Here is a 14665-nt window from a genome sequence, read left to right on the forward strand (position 1 = left end):
TAAAACAAGAAAACAGACAAAATCAAAAGCAGCAGATCTGTTCAACTACATAGTACTATCTGAATGCATTATGTTTATAACTATGTCTACACTGTTTTGATTCCAGCTACAACATCAATTGTAACTTGAGACGTTTAGAGATAGATATTTACTATTCATTCTTAGTAACTGTCTTGCTATAACACAGCATTTTTTTCAGAGTGCTTTCAGGGCTTTAACAGAGTTTTATTTCTTTATGACTCTTTTTCAGATATTTACAACAAAGATAATAATATTAAATTGCTGTGAGAATGATCAAACTATCTGATGCTAGTTTTGTCATGTTTTATTTTGTTTTGTTTTAACTTTCTGAACTGCAACTTAATCAATTAAATGTTAACATTGCATTTAGCTCTTGAAGGAGCATGTACTGATATTTTTATTGTTATTAGTATAATTTTTGTTTTATTATTAACTCAGCACAAAAATAAAATCGTTATGCTCTGGTGTGATCACAGCTTAGGCGTGCTGCTTAAAGTGGAGTTCCTAGCTATTTGCTTTTAGCAGAGAGTTTCAGAGAGATCCCTCTGCCTGAACATCTCCCTGTTGATCAACACCTTTTCTCCCACCGAGTGATTCCTCCTTGGAAACCAGTGACCGCTTTACAGATGAGTTGTTAGGAACGGATGTTCCATGAAATTAGTAGCTCTAAAAGAAGGGAGACCTTATTAACATTCCTCATCAGGAAATGAGGAAAAAACTGACAAAACATACTTTAGTACACCTCACAGGACTGGTGTGTGAGAGGTGTTAGAAATTAAATGTCATTAGTTCTGTTTCTAGTGGATGCATTTTTTTTTTCAATGTTCTCTTTGCAGAGAGACAATGTCTTTCCTCATACGCCCTGTGAAATCAATAGGTCACTTCAGGAAGACTTAGTTCTAGCCTGCAATAAGAGTAATCTGTTGATTTCACTAGGGTCATGCTGGTGTGGCAAATAGTAAAATTTGACCAATCCTTCTGATAAAAATTAAAACAATTTAGTAGTACAGGGCAATTAAATTTAATCAGTTTTCTGCTGTGCTGAAGTTTGTTGTCATTGACAAAGATTCATTAGTTTCTAGTAGTATTTATGCTGAATTGCCTAGTAATTAAAGAAATTTTTATTTTTTGTCACTTTGTTCAGTACTTTTAATAATAATAATAATAACAAATACAACAATAATAATATGGTGTTAGGAAACAACATTATTGACTGTTGCACATAGTAACAATATTGCGAATATTTCACCCTTGCCAAAGCCTCTTATCTTGTTCTGCTCTTACACATAGGTCATATTATGCACTGCTTTGTGCTAGTTTGACAGGAACTAATGTGGATACTTAAATATTTTAAAGGCTGCACATTTCAGAATGATAAAATACTGAACCGATCTTCGTTTTCTGTTGAATTTGTGGTTAATGTTAAAATAATTTAGTCCTTTTTTTGTCTATTAGTGATTTTAACAACAAACAATAAAAGTTCTTTTGAGGAAAAATCTTCACATAAGGCCATGCAATGACACTTTTTAACTACAGTTGTTTTTTATTCAGCCATAAAATCTATCTTTCATATAGAAACCCACTTACATGTCTTACTTCAGTGAAGGTTATTTGTAGACTGAAGGTCTTTTCTTGTCAAGATATGATGAATACCATGTGTGAAGACAGAAGAGCATCAGGACCTGTATTAGCCGGAAAACCCACTGATCTGTGAATAACCTAAAAAAGAAAACCTGAAGATTAGCAACGTCGCTTTTAAGAATGATCCATCAAATTCAACAAGCAGATTCACAGAGATGAATCATCCAGTTCCTTTTATTCCAACAATACAGTAAAGGTTATTTCCCTCCTTACAAACAGAAGTTCTGAAATACAAGAAATAGAGCCTTGTGGGTCTTTTTCAGTCATAAGGCAATGATTCTATATTCTTCATTCAGTATGATTTTTAAACTTTTTTTTTCCTTTTATTTGTCAATTGAAGTAGGTGTGGCTTACAGCTAACCTGTGTGATTATATCCTATATTTAGGTAAGATTGTATTTTCTGTAATGATTAAGTCCTCTGTCATAACCATTTTTAAAAGCACAAAAATCAAGTATGCATTTTTAGCACATTTTTATTAGTTTGTCAGAATATATCAAATTATTGCCTCCTAGCTTGAAAACCCAGTGAGATCATTGTGATAACCTTCTGTGATGTCTAATTTTCTCCAGTCCTTTCCTCTCTTTTCCTCTCCCTGCCCCTAAGCTGACTCTGACGCAGGATTCAATAATATCTATTACAGAAAAATCTATCCAATTGGCGAACTATTAACTACACTTACCATGGAAATTTATTCAGAAATTCTTACCTAGAGGTAGAAATTTCATGTCAAAATTTTTGGTTTTGACTTCTAGCCCTTGAATGTTTGACTACTAGACTGAAGAGCCACTGCTAAGCAATTCTTGGTTTAGAAGTAATTTATTTTAGGCGTGATCATCTCTTAGCAATGTCTTTGAGAAGCAGAAAGAGCTGGAACCTTTCACTACTTGCTGTTCCTTTAATTATTTTTGTACACCTTCTCTCTATCAACATCCATTTGGAACAAAATTTTTGGTTAATAAAAAGATGGTGATTTATGTATATTAATAATATGCTTATCATCAAATCTAAATCAATAGATTATTTATTTAACCCAAGGAACTATCCTGTAATGATTGTTTGGCATATTTTTTTTTAATGAGATAATGTTGCCTGTTTATTGAAAATGGTTTGGTTTTGTTTTTTGTTTGTTTCTTTGGGGTTTTTTTTGTTTGTTTTGTTTTGTTTTGTTTTGTTTTGCTTTGTTTTGTTTTGTTTTGTTTTTCCTGCTGGCTTTTTATTCCCTTTTTTAGCATTTGATTAACATTTGTAAAGAAGGTTAGTTTACAGCATCTATACCAATTCAGATACAGCTGTGATTCTCATAAGAATTTTACATCTTAGCCCTATTTCTAGGAGGGCAAGACCAAAAACCACCTTGTAAAAGAACACAGAGAATTTAGATGTGAGGTTAATTTTATAACTACTGTGCATTTGGAAAGTAAATCGACTATCTCCGAGCAGCAGCTCTCACGTTCTAGAAAATAGGGTAGGTGGATTATCATTATGAGATAAATGTAGAATAAATTAAACAAAGTGTTTGAAAGAAGTTACAGTAAAGCATAATTTTTATTTCTTTAATGGGGGAGAATTGAACAGTCAGTGATGAGGTCATGGAAAGCAATTATTTTTACAGGGGTTATGAGCAGGAAGCAAAATCTTATCAATTAACTTTCATCAGTTAATATGAAGATATGATAAGTAAATTTAAATATGGATATAATACAGATCTCCGTACACCCAAAAAGCTCCTCATGTTTACTGAAGATGCGCTCCACTATGCAAGGTAAATGTTTTGCCCCTGTTAGTGCTGAACAAGCATCATTCCCTGTGTGGCAGGGAAGGGATGACCAACGTGAGACACAGGATATCTACCAACCTGACGGATGCCGAACAATTCTGCATGTCTGGCACTCAGAGGTACAGTTGTTGTGAATTCCTGATGTTCTGGGTTTACTGATGGAAGTTAGAGCTAAGTTGTCTTTTCTGGTAATATACCACACTTCAGCTGAAGGCCAGAGTCTGGATGAGTCTACTCTTAACACACATTCTCTATCTAAAACAGTATTCCTAAAAAAAAAAAAAACCTAGAAAAACAACTTTTATGACTTCCTCCTTTCCTTTTATCTATGTAACTCCAAATTTTACCACACAAAATAAACTTTTCAACTATGAACAAGGGAATTACAACATTTTTAGGAGCCATCAGGTGACAGAGTTCCATTTCACTTCCCTTTAAATAGCTAGTAATTATTTATACCGTGATATGAAGCTTTCCTATATTGTTATTTATATAGTAATTTTAATTACACAAATTAAATAATGAAATAGCAGCAATATAACACAGATAATGATTTATAGTTGCAGGAATGAGACCCTTATGGCTTGAACAATTTCAGAATCTTTGGAATAACCTTGAGGGCATTTCAACACTTAAGTATCATCCATTTAAGCTCTTAAAACTCATAACGGATGAGCACAAACGCTGATCTGGAGTATTTGTAAGAAATTATCTATTTAGAGGGGCTTCAGGGCATGTATTTAGAATTTAAGTTTTGTGAGGGTCAAGCACATCTAAATACTTGCCTTTTTTGACAGTTGAAATTAAGTAACTCATTATAAAAATACTGGGTTGTGTCTTGACATAATGAAACTGAGCATGGCAACATAACCAAATGAACTGCAGAAGAGGGAAATTCCACTGATTGCAGGAAGCTTAAACAGTGAAAGGGCCTTGAAATGTATGTCCCACCTACAGGAATAGTCATAAATCATGTGAGAATGCAGAAGAGGCTGTCGATGGTGCTTAAATGCAGGACTGCAGCAAAGTGAAAAGCACTAGGTTAGAATTTGTCAATGAAAGGCTACCTGTATTATTGATTTGAACTTGAGTTTAAACAGCCACCCCTTCAATTTGATATCCCATTCTGATGACATTAAGGCAAACTCACTGCTAAATAAAACAGGGAGTTAAAGAGACATGTTGCTTGATATAGCAAAACAATGAAACAATTTAATTAGGTGATAATGTTTCTGGCACCGGAGTATACATGGCAATAAACTGCTTTTGCAGTTGATTAAATGCTGAAGTGAAGCAGAGCATGAAATCTTTCTCAGAGGAAGAGCTGCCGCTGGATCTTCCTGTCACCTGTGGACCTCCCCACTTCAGTAAGGCAGCAGGTCCCACCAAGGGTTCTCTTGTGTCTCTCAGCTGGGCGTGCTAGGAGTATGGCCTTCAGAGATCAGCACTGACTTTACTTCTGTCTTCTGCATCAGTCTGTGCTCCCGTGAGCAGTTTCCAAAGAGACTGTCACTTGCTGCTTTCATAGGCAACACACTAAAAGTATTGTTAACACAGCCTATGAGATCCAGGCATTTTCAAATAGTCTAGGCCAATAATTTTGTAGCTTGGCTTCCTTCACTTTTACAATTAGGATACAAATTCAGAATACCTTCCTGTTGCTCTCAGAATAAGAAAAATAACTTTATTTTTGAGGAATTGAAAGCACTGTTGCATCTAGCTCCTTCATTGCGTTTCTGAGGCATTAAAACATGTCTTACTGTACATTTTCTGTATTATTATCTGGTCTATAGGTGCTTATCAAGTATTTTGAGGACTACAGTTATTAATAGCTATGTAAGGCTATCTCGAATCGTCTTTTTTTTCCTCCGTGAAAACCCAAAGTTATATCTGCATAAGGTAAATTGCATAAGACAAAGCCTTCGTTTCAATTCATTTGGGTAAAGGAAGATTTGGAATAACTTTGCTATTGGATGGCACCCAATTTTTCCCCCATTTTTATGTCTTTTTCCAGATGTATTCTTGTTCTTTGTGGGTACACTGTTATACACTAGAAACATTTCCTTTTAGAACATGGTGGAAGAAGTAATCTCAATTATAACAGAGGAAAAATCATGCCTTAATGATGTCCGTTTTAATTTTATAAGTGGACTAAAACACTTGTTTGAACTCCTAAAGATCATAGCTGCATTTCGTCAGAATTCTGCCACTTTCTATTCAAGTACTTTGCAGACAACCTAACTTTCAAGGAATGTCCTTGGTTCAGCCATTACATAATTCAGTACTTCTCAATACTTCTGGGATGCTCTGAAGTTACATTTTTATATTTAAAAGTCTAATTGCTAAGTTCCTAGGTGAGCTTTTTAAATGCAAATGTAGCACATCTACCACCTCCATTCCTCTTCTGCTCCCATGATCATCAAATCAAGCACCCCTCTGTCAGTCTAGGCTTCCTTCAGATTTGTAACCTGAACTGAAATCTTAATGGCTCTTCCAACAATTAAATCATTGACAAAAGCTGGTATTTCTTCACCACAGAAAGGCATGTTCAACAAAATGGCTTCCCTGGGGCCCAATCTCCATCTTTAAACAAAAACAATTCTGGTTCTCTGGAGACATTATATTTATTGAATGTAAATGTCATAATAGCTTGACAGGTATTGAGACTTGTCTGAATTTTGTGATCTGAAGCTGTAGTATCCTACTGCCGGCCCCACAATTAATCTTATTGTCTTTATAGGGTCCCAGGGTCTATCTGCCCAGATAACAAGGGGCAAAGTGACCTGTCAGTTAATCTTAGAAACGTGCTAAATCCTGAAAGAGCACTTAAATCCAGCACTTAAAAGGACCTCCCGTACAGAATTGCCTTTCCTACCTTTCAACACTTTCCTGAGATAAGATGATGAAGGAAGGGCAAGAGAAAATCAAAAAACAAACTTAATAACACCTTCCCTTCCAAAGGCCATGATTTATAACAAGATTGTGAGAACATTCTGAAGCTATTTCATGTTGAATTACAGTATACCTTTACAAGTGGCTGCTAAACTAGGAGCTCATGACAGTACTGCTTGTGTTACTCTCATACTGTTCCTTGTGCTGCCACTAAAATTTAAAATGCGGTACATACAAAATAGATCTATAAATTTATATAGTAACTATCCCAACAAATGCAAACTCATTCTTAGTAACCATAAAATTACCTTCTGTTATCTATCACCCAGTGAATTATAGTTTCATCACTTAGAACAGCCAGCAAAACTGAATAACACTGCCTGCCTACCCACTATTTCACTGTTATATCCTGTGCAAGTGCTGCAGCTTGCGGAGAAAAAGGATAAACAACAAAAAATTAAAGCTGAATATATGGTGTGGTAAATAAGGGTCATGTTATCAGCTCTGCACTGAATATAATTTTTAAAAGTCAGCATCTACCTCTTTAGCTTTTAGTTTGAACCACTAATAAATCAGTATAATTTTGGTCCCTAGGTATGCCAGCCAGGTTCTTATGTTTATGGAGTATTCCACTGTCAAATTACTTACATTAAATGTGGAAACAGAATAACATACACAAACTGCATAGGTTTTAATAGAGTACAAATTGATATAACTGTTTCTTTGACATAGTGCTGGGAAGGGTAAACTCCACATTTTTGATAAAACTTTGCCTTAGTTCATCCTGCTTGTTCAAAGCTGAAGGTGGCTCCTCCACCACTGTCAGCAGAAGTGGTGGCTGGGTGCTGGGGCATAGGTCATTGCCGTCACAGGTGAACGACAAATCCATGTGTACAGAAGGCCCATGGAAAACCCACTTTCCCTACCTTGCACTAGTATTTTAACCATCTCACGCATTCATCAATGAAGAAACAGAATTATTGCTTGTGTGACCCATCACAACTATAGAGATATGAGCAATAGAAACTCAGAGGAAGCTGTTTGTGACTGAAAAATTACGGATGGAAGCTATTCAGTAATTTGGTGTATGAAATAATCATTGCCTGCTCCTGAATATTACAGGTATATAAAAGGCTGAATTCATCAGCTGAATTACTTTTCACTAATTATTTGCTCAGTCTGGTTAGCACCATGAGTGCTGCATGTGAAGCCAGGATTTGAACTCTTACAAAGATGAATTGCTTTTGAGGAGGCTTTCAATGGAACTTCTTTTTTAATCCCACCTTCAAATAGCTCTGTGTTAAGAAAAAAAAAAATATTAAAATGTACTGGCATTTGGCTCTTGGGGAATGGATTCCCAACTTATATTTTACCTACACTCTGTTCCCCAGAGCATCTGTTGTGATCTTGTTTTTCTCAAAAATGTGATAAGAAACATTTCAAGCTGTATTTCACAATTTATCTAGAGCTTATTCATTTAAAGTGTGATAAGAACCTCTTTTTGCTTTTCCAAATGTGTAAATAAAGCTTGACATCAGTCAGAAATCTAGGTCTTTTAACATTAACATTTGAAAATTGTGAATTGTCTGCCACAGAACTTTGATGATAATGGTCTTATAAAGGAATAAACAGGAAGGTCAAGATGCCAGTGCCTCATACACAAAGAAGAACTAGAACATGCTGTCTGAATAAAGCTAAAAGTAATGTTAACTGATCTGATACAAAGCACCAGGAATAATTTAACATTTTAACCAAGCAGTTGAAAGAACAGATGAATACTTTTGCTTCACAATAGAAGACTTAGACATTTGGGCAATGAACTTCCATAAACTGTACTTCTTTTTGTTTTAATATTCATGTTTATTATCCAAATAACCTTTTTTTTTGATAAATTAGCAAAGCTCATTAAAAAGCTTGAGACAAGCTCAAAGGATGGAAAAAATTATCTCTGACATTAAGATAAAATGCACATTACCAACCCTATTCTGGTTGTTTGCTCTAATGTGGAAGCCTTGGATTTGCTGCACAGCATCTCACTTGTCCTTTCAAGATGCTGCATATCTTTGCCTTATTATGATCATTTCCTCTTCGTTTCTTCTTATTTTGTTAACCCAAGTCTCCCTGTACACTTTTTTCTTCCTTTTTTTTTTTTTTTTTAATTTTAAATCTTTCCATTATCCTTGTCTCAGTGCCTCCTTCATACACTCTGTTAGAGCAGATGGGAACCTTTATTTCTTAAACTTTCTCTTATTCAGATCTCTCTGGGTTTTTTAGAAAGATTTTTCAAAAGTAAAGTAAAAGGGAGAAAAAAATATTTTAAAAAGCTACCTAGAATTTTCACAAGGTTCTTATCAGCTAGTGCATCCCTGCATCACTCTGGTTCACATGAGAGTTTTGCTTCTTTATCCAAGCACCTTGCAAATAAGGGGTGAGTCCATGGTCATCAGTCAAGACACTTCAGCGTGAAAGTTGTGTAGAACAGAACTGGGCTTTTGTATAAATGTCATGTGTAATACCTCCAACATAAGTGGAGCATTAATAAATGATTAAGTCTAAATTTGAATGATACCATATGGGTGCAGCATTTTCTACAGTCTTTTACTAAAAATGGCATCCTGAAGCACTTTCAGTATTAAATACAAAATTACAGTGGAAAAACTATGAAGCAAATAAGAAGTAAAAGTAAGAAGAACATTTCATTTTCTATATCCCTTTCAGTAATGCCTGAGTACTCAGAACTAGATTGAGAGCTCCATTGAATCAAAAGAACTGCATCTGTGGAGGGTAAAAGTGACTATTTTATATAGCAGCTATGGTTTGTTCTTTTAAGTTTAGTTCATGTCTTTCTTCTTTTTTTCTTTTTTTAAAGTTAGACCAGCATAAGAGTGTACCCCTGACTATTCTCCCTCTTCCTAATAATCCCAGTTTTTTACCTCACAAAGTGAAAGGAACAGTGGAATGTATTGTGGTTTTTTTGTCCTTTATGCTGACACTGCTCTGCATCCCTGCTAGCAAACAGGTGGATGGGAACAGTTGTTTTCTGTCCGGGTACTTCAGCAGCCAGCAGGAATGAAATATAATTTTCAACAGATTTATCTGCAGCTTTATTTACAGATTATTCCTCAATTTTCAGATGGAAGGCAGCTTTTCAGAGCTAATTAATTTGCTTAGGGTCTTTAACAAGATCATAGTTGTGACAATAGCACAAGATAAACTGTTTAAATCCTTTTTCTCTCAAGAAAATATTGCTGTTTATGGGAAAACAAGCAAAAAAAGCATCATTATGCCTAAAATATATCAGATACATATGAAAGTTACCTGATTCCACTTAGATGACTGATATTTGAAAGAATTTAAATGACACCAAAATAGATAATTAGACAACCCTATTTAATGATAACCTGGCTCCCATAATTTGTTGTACCTTTAGTTATCTAGACTTGTTGAAAATTTCACAGGTGAACGAGATACTTGAGAAAATAAATTACTGATGCAAATAGTTCAGGGACTGTCACATAGTTGTAAGAATCCAGCCTGAAAGGTCAAGCTCCTTTCCAAAAGGAATTTTTCTAAAAATAGCTTTTCTATAACTAATAACATTAACTTGCTTTTTTGGCTGTTTATATTTTTTTCCCTCACGAAGTGTGTATCATTCACTTAATAACTTTAACTGAATGTTGGAAGGAATTAACACTTCGAATATCAGCCATGGAAGTGGGTGTTGGTGGTTTGTGTAGATAGGGCTGTTCACTCTTCCGTGTTGTAAGTTAGCACACTTTGTTTTAAAGTTAAATTTTTCAAGCTAATGTGAAGTTTATCTCAAAATTGTTCTTAAATTTTACCAGGAAATTTAAGAACTATGCCTGTTGCTTTTTCTTCCCAGTATTTCAATTTAAACAAGGAGCAATTCTAGATGCAAAAGAAGACCTCAAGACATACACTATATATGGGAAAAGAGAATAGCTTTAAAAATGCCTATTTAGGTGTATTTTCCTTTAAATATTTAGCAGATTCTTTGAACAATGAGTTGGGCCTTCATTTTAAGCTAATCAATACAAATACATTTAACAGTGTTTAAGGTATTTTCTGTTTGTTTGATCACTGTTTTCTGAATCATCTGTTCTACAAAATTGTATCTGAGATAAGATGAATATTACTGCACAGCATTACAGCTGTATCTGTATTAACAAAAAGAACTTGCATGGCACTAGTCATATCTATAGAGCAAAACTGTTTCACCTTTCAGAGCAGACTGGTCACCTCCAAAGAGCCTGCTGAAATACTCTGTGGCCCATAATAATCTCAAAGTTATGCACAGCCACAGTATGAAAAACTGCTTAGATGACTGATATTTGAAAGAATTTAAATGACACCAAAATAGATAATTAGACAATCCTATTTAATGATAACCTGGCTCCCAGAAATGTATCAAAATGCCATAATTTGTTGTACCTTTAGTTATCTAGACTTGTTGAAAATTTCACAGGTGAACGAGATACTTGAGAAATACTTTGCCACTGTCTGAAACCCTGATGTGCACTTAGCTAACAAGTTAACAATATGCATCATCTTGTGTCTGTGCTCTGGCCTGCACCCTGGCTTTTTTTTTCAGTTTACTGCTATACATGTCACCAAGAAGTTCAAGCATGAAAACAACACCATTACATTACATGAGATGTCATAAGAATACAAAGAACTATGTTGTGTGCAAAATAAGACAGAGTTAACTTGTATTATACTGTCTATGGCGTCCAAAGTTAGTACAGATGTTTATATTATCTAGACCACGTAAAGACCTGGTATACACCCAAAGTTTGTAAGCAATGCAGAAACTTTAACTTAGACTGTTATAAGGATGGAGCTGAAAGATAAATGTTGTAAGTTTTAAGGTATGTAAGAAGAACTTATGGTACTGTATAAGTGCACATTCTGTTCTATTTCTTCACTCATCTTTCTCAACCTATGTTAACCTGCCTGATTGTCTCACCCACCAGTTATGTTTTGTCTACTTGAAGCTTTTTGAGGAAATGACTGGTATTTCACCTGCTTCTGCACAGCAGCTATATAAATGGGGCCCAACTTGGCTTTGACCTTTATACATTAAAATAAGAAGATTGAAACAAAATGTGAACATTCAAATGAATGAATAACACTCAACGGTGTCAGTGAATATGGATGGCAAAAAGCAACACTCTCTTCCCAACTCCTTTGTTTCCCAGTTGACAAGAAAAACAAAATTAAAGCTCTGCTTTATGGTGTGTGCAAATCTCAAGGTAAATGCAGATAGCTAAATTGGATGTCATGTGTGTCAAAAGTGCAACATATCACAGATACAGGTAATCTTCTTAAGGAACAGACATTGTGTTTTACGTGTCTGATGGATGCCCTTTTATCCTATAACAATATTGAGGACTCCATGACAAACACCTGACAGCCTAAACAAATTTCAGGTATGCACGATAATGATGAAAAATCTTAAAGCATTCATACTCTTTACAGTGGAGTGTCAAAGGTCCTTTTGTAAGTCAGTGTATCTCAGTAAAACACAACAGTTTTAATCAGGAACTGCATCAAATAATCTGTCGATTACGTTATTTGATTTTTGTGGCTCAGCTTGTCCTTAAGCTTGTTTTTCGAGAACTATGTCAATATCCTTAAAGTTCCTACAGTACAACATGCCAGTAGCTGCTGTTTTGGCAGAATTTCTGATACATTGATGGTTATCATCCTAATCATGTAAGGCTCATCTTCCAAAGGGAAACAACTGAAAGATCATAGCATCATATTTCACAGTGGAATGGCTGTCATCACAATATATCATACGAGTATGCAAAGGTCATACTGTAAATCTGTTTCATTAGGGCCAAACTCTTATTGCCCCAGAACACAGAAGAAGGAGAAGGCAGTACATAAGGGAATCGCTGATGTTACAATAAAGTTAAAGAAGTCATTGGCAACATGTAGCCTCCCACAGCCATCGCCACCTTTTACTAGATATTTGTACTGTGAAAAAGATCTTTCTTATGGACTCTTTGATACCCACAGAGGATTTTCTTCTGTGAGACAGGAGTTCTATGGATCACAGGTATTTGTCATTGTAGACAAAAATTTCCTAAAATCTAGAAGCAGAATGATAAGATCAGGTGAGGGTTTTTGTTTGTTTGTTTGGTTTTTTTTAATCTATATCCATTTTAGTGTGTTCTGTTTTCACTGCAGCTTATCTCCTTTTCTTTGCTCTATATTAGCTCTGGCTAGTACCATGCAAATGGTAGGTTAGGTATGTTTTTCTATTTAAAGGAAGTTACTGAATCTGAGAGAAAAAATATTTAAGCTTTAATTTTTTTGACTTTTGACTCTCTAGGTACAAATGTACAACTGCAAGGTAAAGCAAAGATTTCCATGTTTTCTCTTCCTTTATTTTGTGGGGCATATATCCACTAACCATACCTAAAAGCGTCTTAGTAGGTGATCTTAAATTTCTTCATCCTTCCGGACTTCTCTGCTTGCTTGAGTCAAACATATAATTTCCAAATTTATTTATAAACATGTGACAACTGGCCTCTTCCTGTACTGAAGTGAGCTATATTACTCTGTACTGAAGTGAGCTATATGAGCTATGCATTATTGAAAGCTTGAGAGAGAATTTTACAGAGACCAGATGAGACATTATCAGACACCATCTTGCAATTTCTCACATTGTTTTTCTGGTTAGCCCATGTGACCACCAGTACATGGGTAGACTGTGATTCGCACAGTGTGTTTTAGCAAGGCATTTGAATCATAGTCACTGATTTATTCATGTATCCACATTCTTTTTTTCCCATTGGTCAAACTTAAAAAAGGTTGAGAGACCTTTGACTTACGTATTTCGGTAATGGCTGTTAAAATCAATTCTAACATTAAAGTCTCTAAGAATGAACAATGCACTGAGTGGAAAATTGATTAAATGGTCAAAGAAGAGTCCTTTGTGGCCTCGTTTGCTTTTTCAATTAGTACAGATGTCACAGCTGGTCTAGGTGGCTCTCAGACTTTCACAAAAAATGTCCTTGAAGCTTTGTCTTTTGTAAGCCTTTTTCTTCTAAGAAAGATGATTTTGCATTAAAGTTAGCACTTCTGTATTTTCATGTATTCCATGTTTGCAAGAAAGCAAACAGTTTCCTAAGTGAATTGTGCTTTCAACTGATAAGATACTAATAGAAAGAAAAAAAAAAGAAAAAAGAAGTAAAAATACTGATGAGTGAACAAGTGTGCTTTTGAGGAACTTCATTTCTGTCTTCTGATGGATTGCGCTTGAATTTATTTCCCTCCTTTAGAAATGAGAAGAGTCATTCCATGCATATGTTTGGCAGAAGACAGCCAACAGGGAGATGGCTCATAACTGCACCTACCTCAGATTGCTTTAGGCCAGAATTCCTGGGTCTGCAGGTGAAGGACTGATGGGAACATGCTTGAATTCATTTAGAAGACCTCCAGTAAGTCATGTGATTAGGGCACTTAAATGGGATTTAGGTGATCTGAGTGCAATTCCAATCCCAGTTCTGCTACAGACTTACTATTTGACGTTGAGAAAGTCATCCTGGGAAAGATTTTTCACGAGCTTTTAACATTGCCTTAATTCTCCTCCCATTGACTTCTACATAAAAAGAGTTCTCAGCATAAGCCATGACACAGCATATCATGACTATATCAGTAACCTATCTCTGTATTGTCTCTTAGAAACTAAAGTTAAGGTAGATAAATCCCTAATTTCATTGCTTTAAAAAAAATCTTAAGGATTAAATTAATTTCAGTATGCAAATCTGCAGGAGAAATGGATAGGAGACTATAACCTTAACTGCACTGTTTCTCTTTACCTGCTCTGATTGCCATGTAACATTCATAAATGCAAACACTGAGATTGTTTCTTTGTCTTAGCTATGCAAACAATTTAGTTATAATAGGCAATTGATTTCTTTTTTAGTACTTTAATGTTTTATTAATTTTCTACACTCAAACTCTTTTTTTCGTTTTGCCTTATGGCCCAGATTTCCCTTGATATTTGTAATTATAGTATTTACTTGCGATTACACTGCAACATACTGTAATTCTCAACCATCTGACAATGAACTAGAATAAATAAAAATAAAGACTGGTATTAAGATCCCTTAATTTATTTTTGCAAATTCAGAAATCAATTGTTTGATTAAACTTAATGCATTAGAAACTATACATTTCAGAAGATGTGTAAAACACACGTGACTAATTCAGGTCTCTAGTTGAGTGGCTACAACTGTGTCATGGTTTAGCCCCAGCCAGCAACAAAACACCACACAGTCTCTTGCTCACTCCCCTC

Source organism: Nesoenas mayeri (genome assembly GCF_963082525.1).
Source record: "Nesoenas mayeri genome assembly, chromosome: 1".
Lineage (NCBI taxonomy): Eukaryota > Metazoa > Chordata > Aves > Columbiformes > Columbidae > Nesoenas > Nesoenas mayeri.